The sequence below is a fragment of the Callionymus lyra genome, chromosome 7 (assembly GCF_982586985.1).
Source record: "Callionymus lyra chromosome 7, fCalLyr1.hap1.1, whole genome shotgun sequence".
NCBI lineage: Eukaryota > Metazoa > Chordata > Actinopteri > Syngnathiformes > Callionymidae > Callionymus > Callionymus lyra.
The window spans coordinates 5,629,345-5,642,708 of NC_141824.1; the positions used below are offsets into that span (position 1 = coordinate 5,629,345).

General features: G+C 38.3%; 2 non-coding genes across 2 annotated transcripts; one reads left to right on the forward strand and one right to left on the reverse strand.

Annotated features, from left to right (window-relative positions):
- Nucleotides 1-2,578: 2,578 nt before the first annotated feature.
- LOC148074769 (small nucleolar RNA U3) lies at nt 2,579-2,801 on the reverse strand. Its single transcript, XR_015712017.1, has one exon. It is a non-coding gene; the product is annotated as a small nucleolar RNA U3 (small nucleolar RNA).
- Nucleotides 2,802-3,619: 818 nt separating this feature from the next.
- LOC148074770 (small nucleolar RNA U3) lies at nt 3,620-3,832 on the forward strand. Its single transcript, XR_015711991.1, has one exon. It is a non-coding gene; the product is annotated as a small nucleolar RNA U3 (small nucleolar RNA).
- Nucleotides 3,833-13,364: the final 9,532 nt, after the last annotated feature.

The window sequence follows — 13,364 nt, forward strand, 5'->3', positions numbered from 1 at the left end:
AAGAAAACCTGGTAAAATAACATCTTAAGACTCTCACAGGTTCCACAAGAAGGACTACAGCAGAGACGGTGTAATTTAACAGGGGGAGTTGGATCAAGGTGATTTTTGAGATGATAAGACAACAGTAACCCAAAGGACAGGTAACATAAAAAGATGTTATGTGTCCTTGAGGGGAGGTTGATGTATGGATGGCATGAATGGAATGAGCAATGAATGAACAGTGAACAGTATTGGTGACAGTGATGTTCCTAATTTGGGGATTCCTGGTTTTATGTCCTAAACAGGGGACGCCCCGGGTAAATCAAAGTGAAAAAGAAAAGAAAAATGAAAAAATAAGCAAACAAAAACTAAGAATGAACCTAAAAACTTAAACTACACTAACAATAAAAATTAGCTCATTTAGATTAAAACTAAAACTGATCTAGATTTAAAATAAACGAAAGAAGAAATAAAATGTATATTAAAAGTAGAAATAAAAAAAATATATAAAAAATGTAAAGAACCAATATGGAAATAATAAAAATACAAAATAAACACGAACAACAAAACAAATGGCGTAAAAGAACATGTATTGTGGTCGACTCATACTGCCAGATAACAGGCAGAGGGCAGCGGACGTGTATATTACTCTCTCCAACCAGGGTCAAAATCAGTGGACGCAGGATTTTCTGACCTGGATGAGTAAACGCACTCAGAAGCATCAACCACATTCCCCATCAGAAGAAACAAGCGGATAAGTACATGGGGAAATTACCCAATTCTATTACATTAATAAAAAACTTTTTTTGGTCAGAGCTACTCCTGAATGAAGGTTGTTTGTGTGTAGGTTCAAGAAGATGGACTCGGAGAAGATCGAAGAAGACGGATTTCTGGGATCGGTTTTTCCTCTGCACGCCTGGAATCGGAACATGGACGAAGAGGACTAGATGACGAAGAAGAGCAGTCACACTGACTATGGAAGATGAAGAACGAACAGACCGACTGCAGAGGATGATGATAACGATAATGCTGATGGACTGGACTACTGAGAAACATGAAAGAATGATGAAAGACCACTTCTGAATGAGGCCAAACTTTGTGTCACCGTTTAAAAATAATAATTAATATTACAGACAGATGATTATATTTTCGGTTATACATATAGCGTGTGCAGGTACATGATAATAATATGTGTTGGGAAAATGATAATATTAGATAAAAAACTATAAAATGTTGCTGCGGAACAACCATTGATTTAGAAAATTGATTTGAACTTTTGAAGAAAGAATTGAACTTTTTGTTTATGACGTGACCTGTAAAGGCCACGTCAACAGGGGGAGTTGTTAGATTGGAAATTATTTTACACTATAGTATACGCCATAAGTTAAATTAATGCTAAAAAGATAATAAAAATATAGAGTATAAATTACTAGCCTCATCTAAGAGCTTAAACGTTTAAATACACATTCACAACCAACATTTCACTTCATACTGATATACACTGTCTCAAGGGTAGCTTGAAACAGACGTAGAGATTAATCAGCGACTTAATGAAGCATCTGTCTGACTGCTCAGTTCACACCTGTGGGCGTGAAACAAAAGAGCAAAACGGAACACACTCAAGAAAGGGGGGCTGGAAGACAAAGGAACTTGCCCACACGGCGGGGAAGCAAGGATGTTGCTCTCCAGGTGACCCGAGACAGGAACTAACATCAAAGAACCACTGCCCCAGAAAATACGCCCCCTGGACAGGAAACTTTCCCTTAAATATAGAGGGGACCCATAACCCGGGACCGTCTTTCCCGGAGCTATCGACCTGTAGAGCTGCCGGCAAAGATCGAGTCCTTTAGATCGTAAAGTTATATCTTTGTTTGACTTGTAGTGGCGAATAAACGACCCGTACACTCTGCATTTTGACCTTTTCTCTCCATAAAGCAAAGTATTAAGACCCGGACGTGACGTTGTGTTGGAGCGACAGAAACGGACTAGTTTTAATCGTTTTAGTATGGTATTCCATTGACTCATAGTCCAGCACAGCGATCTAAATTAGTTATTGTTTTCTCTTCACAATTTGGTTCTTTCTTTTGTTTTAGGGATGTGCAGATACTATGCCCTGCCTTGCCTCTTTGTGTTTAGTTTGGGTTAGTTATTCTGTTCGCTATACAGTTATTTAGGTTTGGTTTGGTTCAACTTTGAGACTTGTATATTGTGTAAATGTGTTTATTTCCTGTGGTTCTTTTGTTTGGGTTTAGCACTTTGTTTCAGTTTTTCGGAGTAGCGATGTGTTCAACTGAAGTAGTGTTCATAATTGTCATTTCTGTCCAGTCAATGTGTGGTTTTTGTTGAATACTAATGTGTTTTTGGTTTTCCCTTTATTTCTGTTATAATTACTAACTGTGTTTTGTTGATTGCAATTATGATTATTTGGGGACTACGTCAGTTGTAAGGCATTCGCTGCCCTGTCTGGCTAAACAATAAACTATATTTTCTGGTACTTGTGTTTGCCTGTATTCATTTGTCGGAGGTTTCTACGCGTAGGGTCGTGGGTCTATATCTTTAGGTGCAAGTCCTAAAGTGGCGTTGTTGGGTACTGATTAACACCAGTCCACCGTTACTCCCCGGGCTAGTGTAAAGAATCGGTTACAGAAGTAAAGAAGGATCATCAATGACAGAGAACATATGAAGTGAATCATTATTCTCTGTCTGCTTCACACTCAGGAAGGAATATCACAACTCTTCATCATGGTTAGTGACACCAAACACTTTACAAACACATTTATTAAGTTAAGAACAATAGAAATGATCCCTGAAAGTATAGTCTTAACTTAACTCTGCACCAACATCACACTCCATCCTCACACCAAACCATTACAGTGACGATCCAAAGGTGACCTTTGTGTTGAAGGAATGGCTTCATAAAAATCATTGTAAGGACCTGGAGTCTCTTAGTCAGTCTCCAGATCTAAACCTCATAGATCACAGATGTCAAATCAGTCCAGAAAAGTGCTTGTTCTTTGTAGTGTAGTTCACAGAAATAAAGAATTTTTTACTCAAAATGATTCAATAAATGACATTTGTTTCTTATAATATTGACTTTACCCCATGTGTGTGAAAGCTTTATGGTTCATGTGTTTGATATAAACATACATTTCATGTTGTGTATTTAATAGTGATGTGTTGATGAAGCCAAATGAAACAGTGTCATGTTGTTTAGAGGTCAGTAGGTGGCGCCATCAGTTTAAAAATTATGTTTCATTAGAAAAGTTGTTCAAAACAATGGAAAATAGTGCAGAGACCGCCATCTAGTGGACACTTAAAAATAATGACACTGCTTCATCAAGCTAAGAAGTACAAAGCACTTTCAATACTTACAAAGTATTTTATTAATTGACTTTTGTTTATTATAATATTGACTTTACTTTTTGTGTTTTTTAAATAATGTAGAAACCTAGTTTGAAAGTATTGTGGTGCATGTGTTTGATTTGTAAAGACATTTCATGTTGTGTATTTAATGTGAATCACACAGTATCATGTTTGTTCAAATTAATGAATGCAGAAGAAAAAAAATAAATACAAAACCAACCGTCATTATAATAGTTTGGTGTGAGGATGGAGTGTGATGTTGGTGCAGAGATAAGTTAAGACTATACTTTCAGGGATCATTTCTATAGTTCTTAACTTAAGAAATGTGTTTGTAAAGTGTTTGGTGTCACTAACCATGATGAAGAGTTGTGATATTCCTTCCTGAGTGTGAAGCAGACAGAGAATAATGATTGACTACATATGTTCTCTGTCATTGATGATCCTTCTTTACTTCCTTGTGCAGTATTGAGAGGAATATGATCAGAGTGGTTGTTGGTTCATAACAACTAAATGTTAAACCTTTATGAGTTTAGCAGTAATGGTGAGATTAAGCCTCATGAACCACTGAAGACTTCCATTAGAGTAGTTCATCCTTAACTAAAGCTTTAGGATTCATTTGCTCTAACAAACCATCAAGTTTGGCATCATTTCTGCTTAAAGGATTCAGAAGCAGAAACTTTTATTTGTCAGATTCATTGATTTGTGAGACTAGTAGAGATATGTGTTTGTATTTTGTTAAAAACCTGAATATTTAGGGGCGCTGTTGAGCATAGCAATGGAGTAGACATGTTTTTTGGAGCTCCACAGAACGACTATATAAAAGTAATTTTTTCAGCGCACTTTTTGGAAAACATTCGAATTTTACCTTTGCTAAACCATATGCCTAAAAACCGAAACTTTGAAATGGCTGGTAAATCAAGCAAAGGTGGGCAAACAGCGACTCAAGCCACGAGGCCTTCGCCTTCGACGCCGACTTTAGCCCCGAGCTCCATTGAAGTAGCTTTCCTGAGAAGGAGTGTCTCCGCACCCGACGCGTCGGTCACTGAATCGCTCAAGATGGAACTACTATCTTCGGTGCGCAAGGATTTACTTGAAATCCTTCAAACAGAAGTTGGCGCAGTGTTGGAAAGTGAGATGGCGGTGATTCCAGCGGATATTGGTGCAGCGAGAGCGGAGCTCAAAGAATACAGGTCGACGATCAACTCTGAACTCTGACCTCTGAACTCTCCGCCATGAAAGCTACGGTGAAGGATGTGGAAGAAAGTTTGTCAACGTGCACGGATGATGTTGTTTCACTCAAGAAGGAGGTGAAGCGGCTCACGGGGGTCGTGGACCAACTTCACAATAAATGCGAGGACTTGGAGGCGAGGTCGCGGAGGAACAATGGAAGGATCGTCGGAATCCCGGAGACCCGTGAATGCAACACCGAGTCTGTGTCCTTCTGCAGCCTTTGATCTGAAGGACGCTCCTGGACAGAACCGTCTCTCCCCGCCTGGATCTACAGAGGGACGCCGGTCAAACACCATCATAGCCCGCGTTCACTACTTCCAAGACTGTGAAAACATCCTGAGACTCGCTCGGATCAAACAACGCATCAGTGTGGACGGAGTCAGCATCTCAGTGTTTCCTGACCCGACAAGTGTTGCCAAAGCACGCGCGGCGTTCAATGACGTCAAGAGTCGGTTTCGTGGAGTGGACGGGGTTCGCTTCGGATTTGCTTATCCTGCCCGCTTCAGAATCACCTACAAGAATGTGGAGAAATCCTTCTACTGCTGCAGAGGCGCGAGTATGTCAACAAAAACATCAGTGGAGCCTTAATTGTATTAAGTCAAGTTCTGTTGGGGCCAACTTTAGCTTCCTGAGCATGTTAGTGCAGATACCTTTTATGGTAGGTTTATTTGTTGATGTTGTTTTTGTTTGTTTATGTTTACTCCATACAGTTACAAGTGTATTTACACCCATGTTAAAATATGAGTCACAACCCACTGTCTTTAGGTTCAACACCTAATAATATTATAAGCTGGAACGTAAAAGGAGTTAACCGAAACTCTGGTGATTGCTCCTGATGATAAGGTTCTAGGGTTGGGTCAGTACTTGGGTGACTTAGGTCAGTCTGTCAAACTGAGCCTGAGAAACCTGGGTGTTGTATTTGATAAAGAAATGTCTCTTGTTCGACACTGAAGAAAACTGACCAGAAACTGTTTCCTTCAACTGAGAAAAATCTCTAAACGTAGGAAAATGTTGTCGGAACATGATCTGGATCTTATAATCCATGCGTTTGTTTCTTCTCGTCTGGACTATTGTAACAGTTTGTTTTCATGTCTTAACAAGAAGGATCTTGTCTCGCCTGCAGTTCATACAAAACTCTGCAGCCAGAATTCTGACCCGCTCAAGTAGAAGAACTCACATTTCTCCGATCCTTAAAACTCTTCACTGGCTTCCAGTTTCTTTCAGGATCAACTTTAAAATTCTGGTTCTTACTTTCAGATCTATTCATGGTCAGACTCCTCCTTACATCACTGATCTGATCCAGCCTTACACCCCAGCTCGGGCTCTGAGGTCTGTGGATCAGAATCTACTGATGGTTCCACGCACACGGCTCAGGACCAGAGGAGAGAAATCTTTTCAGACTGTTGCTCCTAAGCTTTGGAACGATCTTCTCTCTCTTTGCTCTTGATGGATCTACTGACTCCTTTAAGAAACATCTTAAGACGTTTCTATTTGTTCAGGCTTTTCCTTGAATTTCTCGAACTCCTGTGTTGTTCTCAGTATTATCTTGATCTTTAAAGTATGTACTTTTTTGAGTATTGTTTTGATTGTTTAAGCGCTTTGTGACCCTGGTCTCGAAAAGCGCTATACAAATAAATATTACTTACTTACTTACTTACTATTAAGCGTAACAAAAGCTCTTACACACCTGAAGTCATTAGGTGGAGAGATAATGTTCTTACAAGAGACACACTTACGTCCAGAAGAACACTCAAAGTTAAAGAGGGGATGATAGAACATCACTCTGATTATGGGGATAGGTCAAGAGGAGCTGCCATACTTATTAGAAAAGGAGTCTGTTTTCAACTAAACAATTTCATATCTGATAACAAGGGAAGATATATCATAGTCGTGGGTAGATTGTCTGGAACTGAGGTGGCACTAGTTAATGTTTATGGCCCTAACTGATCCTCACTTCTTCTCTAGACTAATAGCAACTATTCCAGATCCTAACAAATATAACATCATTTTAGGAGGTGACTTTAATCTCGTACCTGAGCCAACGTTAGATAGATCCTCCACTAAACTTCAAAATAATTGATCAAAATCAGCAAATACAGTAAATCTCATTAAACAATCTTATGCACTTACTGACCCCTGGAGGAAATTAAACCTCACTACCAAACAATATTCTTTTTTTTCACATGTCCACCAATCGTTTTCGAGGATAGACTTTTTTCTGATAGACAACAGAATTTTGCCGTGTGTAACAAAATGCCAATACCACAGTATTGTGATTTCCCATCATGCACCAGTCCAATTGGACATAGCATTTCCAGACAGTGCACCAGTTCAACGCACATGGCGTCTTGACCCGCTCTTATTGTCAAGCAAAAACTTTCAACATTTTCTCTCGGATCAAATTGATTTCTTTCTTGACATCAATATTAATCCCGGGATGTCCTACACTTCAATCTGGGAGGCACTCAAAGCTTATCTAAGGGGACAAATTATTTCATTTTCAGCAAATGTCAAGAAAGAAAGAACTAAACGCCTCAATGAGATACAGCAGAAATGATTACAATAAGATAAAAAATGTGCATCTCAGCCTAATCCATTCTTATTCAATGAAAGACAATTATTACAAGCCGAATACAATCATTTAACCACTGTCCAAATTGAGAAACTCCTCCTGAAAACAAAACAAACCTACTATGAACACAGTGACAAAGTGGCTCGACTACTGTCACCAAATCAAACAATCAGCAGCAAATCGTATCATTTCTGAAATGAATACAGCTGAGGGTTTGACATCTGTACATCCACAAACTATTAATGACCAGTTCAGAACATTTTATAGTGACCTTTATACCTCTGAGACTTCTGCAACATCATTGGAGATTGAGGACTTTTTAGAAAATATGCAAATTCCCCAAATGAATAAACAAGAAAAATCTGTTATAGACTCCAGAATAACAACAGAGGAAATAACTCTAGCTATAAACTCAATGCAAAGCGGAAAAGCACCTGGTCCAGATGGATTCCCCACTGAATTTTATCAAATGTTTTCAAATAAACTTTCACCTATTTTAAGTAAATTATTTGAAGAAACACGTATAACTTTAAAACTACCACCAAAAATGAATCAGGCAACTATTACAGTTATACCTAAAAAAGGAAAAGACCCGCGAGAATGTGGCTCGTACCTTACCTTACCTTACCTTACCTTACCTTACCGGCCCATAAGCCTTCTCTGCTGCGACTATAAAATGTTCACTAAAGTTCTGTCTCGTCGTCTGGAAACAGTGACCAAAATAATCCACCCTGACCAGACTTGTTCTGTGCCAGGTAGGCAATCTTTCTTTAACATGCGACGTTTACTTAATATTTTATATAATTCCCATTCCACTGAAATGCCAGAAGTTGTTATCTCACTTGACGCTGAAAAAGCATTTGATCGGGTGGAGTGGAAATACTTATTTACAGTGTTGGGAAAATTTGGTTTTGGTTGGAACTTTATATCTTGGATCAAAATAATCTATTCCACACCAGTGGCTGCAGTACACACTAACTCAATAACATCAACGTATTTTAAACTTTACAGAGGAACAAGACAGGGTTGTTGTCTCACCTTTTCTTTTTGATTTAGCTATTGAGCCTCTGGCTCTGAGGAAAGAGGAGGAAATCTTTGGAGTGTTGAGGAACAAGGAAATTCATAAATGTTCACTATATGCTGATGACCTTTTGCTCTATTTGTCTAATCCAGTTGTTTCAATACCTGGAGTTATGGAAATATTAAAAATATTTGGTCACATTTCAGGTTACAAATTACATTTTTCAAAAAGTGCTGTATTTCCAATCAATGATCTGGCAAAATCAATCGACTATAATATCTTCCCCTTTCAGTTAACAAACAAATGTACCTACTTGGGTTTAAAGATGACACATGTATACCAAGATTTCTTCCACAATCACTTCAAAACTCTGAACCAAAAATGACCTTTTAAGGTGGAGCCACTTACCAATCTCATTAGCAGGAAGGGTGAACACTATAAAGATGACTGTTCTTCCCCGTTTCCTCTATTTCTTTCAAATGATTCCTTATTATTTACCCAAATCTGTTTTTAAGGAACTTGACAGTTTAATTTCTGCATTTATATGGAACCGATCGGTGCCAAGAATGAAAAAATGTTTTCTGGAAATTCCAAGGTTGGAGGGAGGACTTGGTCTTCCTAACTTTATGTTCTATTACTGGGCAGCAAATGTGTGCAAATTTGCATTTTGTGTTGGTGCATGGCGGGAAAAACGAGGTCCACTTTGGGCTAATTTGGAAATAAATAATAATAATGCCATTTCTCTGCTAAGTGCTACACTACCAATAGGCCAGCACCAGATCTCCAACCCTGTTGTGAAAAATACTATAAAGATTTGGAATCAATTTCGGAAACATTTTAATTTAAAAGATTTAAGTACATTCTCTCCCTTATTGAATAACCATCTTTTCCCCCCATCCGAGATGGACACTGGTTTCCAGGTCTGGCACAGTAGTGGACTGGTATTTCTAAAAGACTGGATTCAAAATAATCATTTTCTAACATTTGAGTATCTACAACAAAAACACAATCTTCATAAAAGTAATTTCTTCAGATATCTCCAAGTCAGGAGTTTTGCCAATAAATATCTTAAATTTCCACTTGTGCAATCCAACAACACATGCAATGAGATTCTTTCCTTAAATCCACACATAAAAGGTAATATTTCCAAAATATAGAGGATCATGCAAAATGTCAAACCTCTGTCATGGGACAAAACTAAGCCTGGGAACACGATTGAAACATTAAATGATCTGCAAGTTTCTGGCAGCGTAGCTTAGAGTGTATCCATTCGTCATCTTACTGCATAAAGCAACGTCTCATACAATTTAAAGTGTTACATCGTTTGCATTATTCAAATGAGAGACTTGCTAAAATCTACCCAGACGTCAGTCCACATTGTTTAAGATGTTCTCACAGACCAGCTACTTTGGGTCATATGTTCTGGCATTGTCCATCACTCAAAGGTTTCTGGAGTAGAATATTTGAATGTATTTCCCGCATGTGTAAAAAAGCAATAACACCTTCTCCACACATGTGTATATTTGTCGACCTCCACCTGACCTCTCTGTAAATACAGCACATGCAAACGCAATTGCATTTTCCTCATTGATGGCAGCAGACTTGTTCTTCTGCAGTGGAAGTCAGACAAGCCACCATCATTTAAGAGTTGGGTTCAAGAACTTCTCTCTATGTTGCAGTTAGAGAAAATAAAATACAGTCGGTCAAATTGTCTGGAGAAGTTTCATGAAACCTGGTCTCCTTTCATGCAGCATGTTAAAGAGCTGAACCTTACATAATACTTGAACAGTTTGGCTTATATTTTTATTTTTACCACCATATGTATGGAGTATTGTTTTTTCTTTTGTTTGTTTTTGTTTTTGTCTGTTTGTATCAATGTATACTATTATGCATCATTGTTCCTTTTTGAGTTGATTTTGATTTTTTGTTGATTTTGGTTTTCTGAGACCGCGGGGTGGTTTTCTACGGGGGTGGAGGGTGGGATCTTTCTTTGTTTTTGTATTATACCTTTTATTTTACTTATTTTGTGTGTGTGTTTCAAAATGTATGTCTTAATATCTGAAAATCAATAAAAAGATGTTTAAAATATATATATATATATATGTATATGTATATATATATATATATATATATATATATTTGAAAACGTTTTTTTGACTCCCGTCTGGTACAACTTTTAGACATCATGAAACATTTTGGCTAGAAAAAAACTCAATAAATTCACACTTTCCCATAATGCCCAGAGACAATTTCTCTTAACGAAGTTTCAACATAAAGCATGTTGAAGTAGAACCTCAATGTAAATCAGCTCTGATAGTCCCTGGTTCAAATTGTATTTCAATGCAAACAAAGGCCTTATCATTAGATTCTTGAATGTACTGTAGTACCTTTAAATACTTTTATGGATTCTAGGGAACCCTAGCAAATCTACATGTTGTTAGACCCACAACCTCAACTGCTGGAAGATTTGTGTGATTGAGTTTGACACCACTTCTCTATTGAGTCTGGTCGAACTATTTAAGCTCATTTTTATCTTCCCTGTAACATGTTTACAAAGGACCAGGGATTAGTAAAGACACTCGCCACGATAATGATATAAATGGCAGTTACCAAACAGTGTTCGGTTTTGCTGCCATTTTCTTTCTGATTTTGTTTAAAATATATATATTAAGGATAAGGATGTAACGTTCCTAATGTATCCTATTAGTAACAATTTCATAAAAATCATTCACATTGGTATAAAACCTTAATAATCTCCATCCCTTATAAAAGAAACTTCATTAACACTAGTCTGTAGACTCTAGCAGCGTTAAACTAAACTATTTAGACCGACTCTTACCGTGCCACTTTCCCTTGAAGACCGTTCCAAATGAACCAGATCCTATCCTCTGACCCAGAGTGATCTGGCCCTCAGATATCTCCCAGTCGTCGCTGGAGTCCCTCCTCCCGAGAGTTTTCTGTTTCACGGCACATCACCATCACCTTCATCATCACCACAGCAACGTTCATCAAAGCACAAAGACGGTCTCTTACCATTTTATTGCGATCTTCAGACGAGGACGACGACTTGCGCTCTCTTTGTGGACACGGGGACTTCTGCGGGACCTTGACGTTGGTCAGAGAGCCGGGTAGAGATGCAGGAGGAGTGGCGGACAGACCTGTGGTGGTACCTGGACAGCAGGGGAAACAGAGAAAAAGCATTTGGAGCTTGAAAAAGTGAGTTAAGGCAGAAGAGGAGAGAAGAAGAAAGTTGACTTTAAAGAGTGCGTTTGCCGTTTGCAAATCTACACACACACACACACACACACACACACACACACACACACACACACACACACACACACACACACACACACACACACACACACACACACACACACACACACAAAAGACTAAGAGCACGCAGACGCGGAATGGTTGGAAAAAAAGCCACAGGATGTTTGGGAAATGTTGCGTGTTGATCTTTACCTCCCTCCGACCTCGGTAAGCACTGATCACGAATCAGATCCTGTAAAGAATCAACATTTATGTTACTATTATTATAGATAAATAGTTTAAGGAAAGAATATACAACGTCGGATGAAATCATTTGAACATTCATCCATTTTTTTCAGATGCAGGCAGAACCTCTGACTACTTGGTTTCACATTCTTACATCAAAAATCAAGTCATTTATATCAACAACTGTTGCATCTCACATCAATGTTGACAGGCTCGATGGTGTTGATATGGACGTTGGGTGCGGACGACGAGCGGTCCCGCTGCCCAAACTGGTTACGGTGGTCTTCCTCATTGGGCCGGAAACTAGGTGGGATGGGTATGGACTTGGACGGGGACACAGTGGCGTGGCATATGGATCTGGAAAGGTTTGAAGCCATCAATAAGAGAGAGCACAGAGACGAACACGCAGAAAGGGAGAGAGCGGGGATTACCCTGTGGAGTCTGATGGGGGGAGTGAAGGACAGACTTCGGACACGGGGGTCGTCCCTTCTGAAGAAACTTCCTCCTGAGTGAAGGGGTGGTGCTCGAAGAACTTGGAAACTAGCAATAAGCTTGAACCACAAAAGAAAATGTTATTAAAATCAAGTTTAAATGAAGGTTTTTTACTGAATGTTATCCTGCTTATATATTAATCTATAACTGCACACATGTTTATAGATGCATCAGGTTAAAAACAATACTTTCTTTATATTAAATTGTTAATTATTTAGACGCGCTTAAACTGACCATGACCTCAGTGAAGAGTCAACACTTTAAATCACAGCTTAATTTAAGATTTTGTACAACTTCTCAAGTGACACAACTTACTGTAACTGGTCGTAGTTGACACACATAAGAGGAACCTCGGTGCTGCAGCGCTGGTGGAACTTGTACCCCCATGTCTGGCAGCGGAACCCCTGGAAAAGCAGCTTCCTGCAGAAGTCGCAGAAGGCCAGAGTGAAGAAAGTCTTCCTCACCTAAAACTGATCAACTTTAATGCCAAAACAATTTAGAGTCATGAAGATGGAGGAGAACTTAGGTCTGTATCTGATGTGCTGATAAAGTACAATTTATAGTAATAATACCTTTCATTATTAGTCATTATTATTAATGATTTGAACTGATAAACATGTACAGACTCCAGTCAAGCTGGTTTTTTACCAACTAACTAGATTCATATCATATAAAATATAAGGAATAAGTTACTAAGACACATTGGACAGCAGGTGGCAGTGTCATTTCAGAGATTGCTTGCACGACATTATATTGTTTAGGTTTTATATGATACAACTTTTAAAATACATAATGGAATATAACAAAAAAAAGTGTACCTTGCTACAGACTTTTGTGTTTTTAGTATTAATATGGAACCTTGCAAACATAAGTGAAGTCAATCGCTCACACACGACTGACCACAATGCATCTGATTACAATAATTCAATAATGCTGTTTCACTTTCAAGGGACACAAACATGTTTTCAATACAAAAATAAACCTTTACTTTGGGATACTTTTGTGTTTTTATGTGTGTAATTCATTGCTTCTTGGACAGATCTGTTTAGTCTGTCAATTTCAACAAAGACTAAGACATATGAGCTTCAGTCTTTACATTAAAATGAAAATACTTTTGTTTCTTTTTGTTAAAATGTAAAAAGACAATTACATTAAAACCTTCCTTGATAGTTTATTGTCTTGAACACAACAACCACTCTGATCATA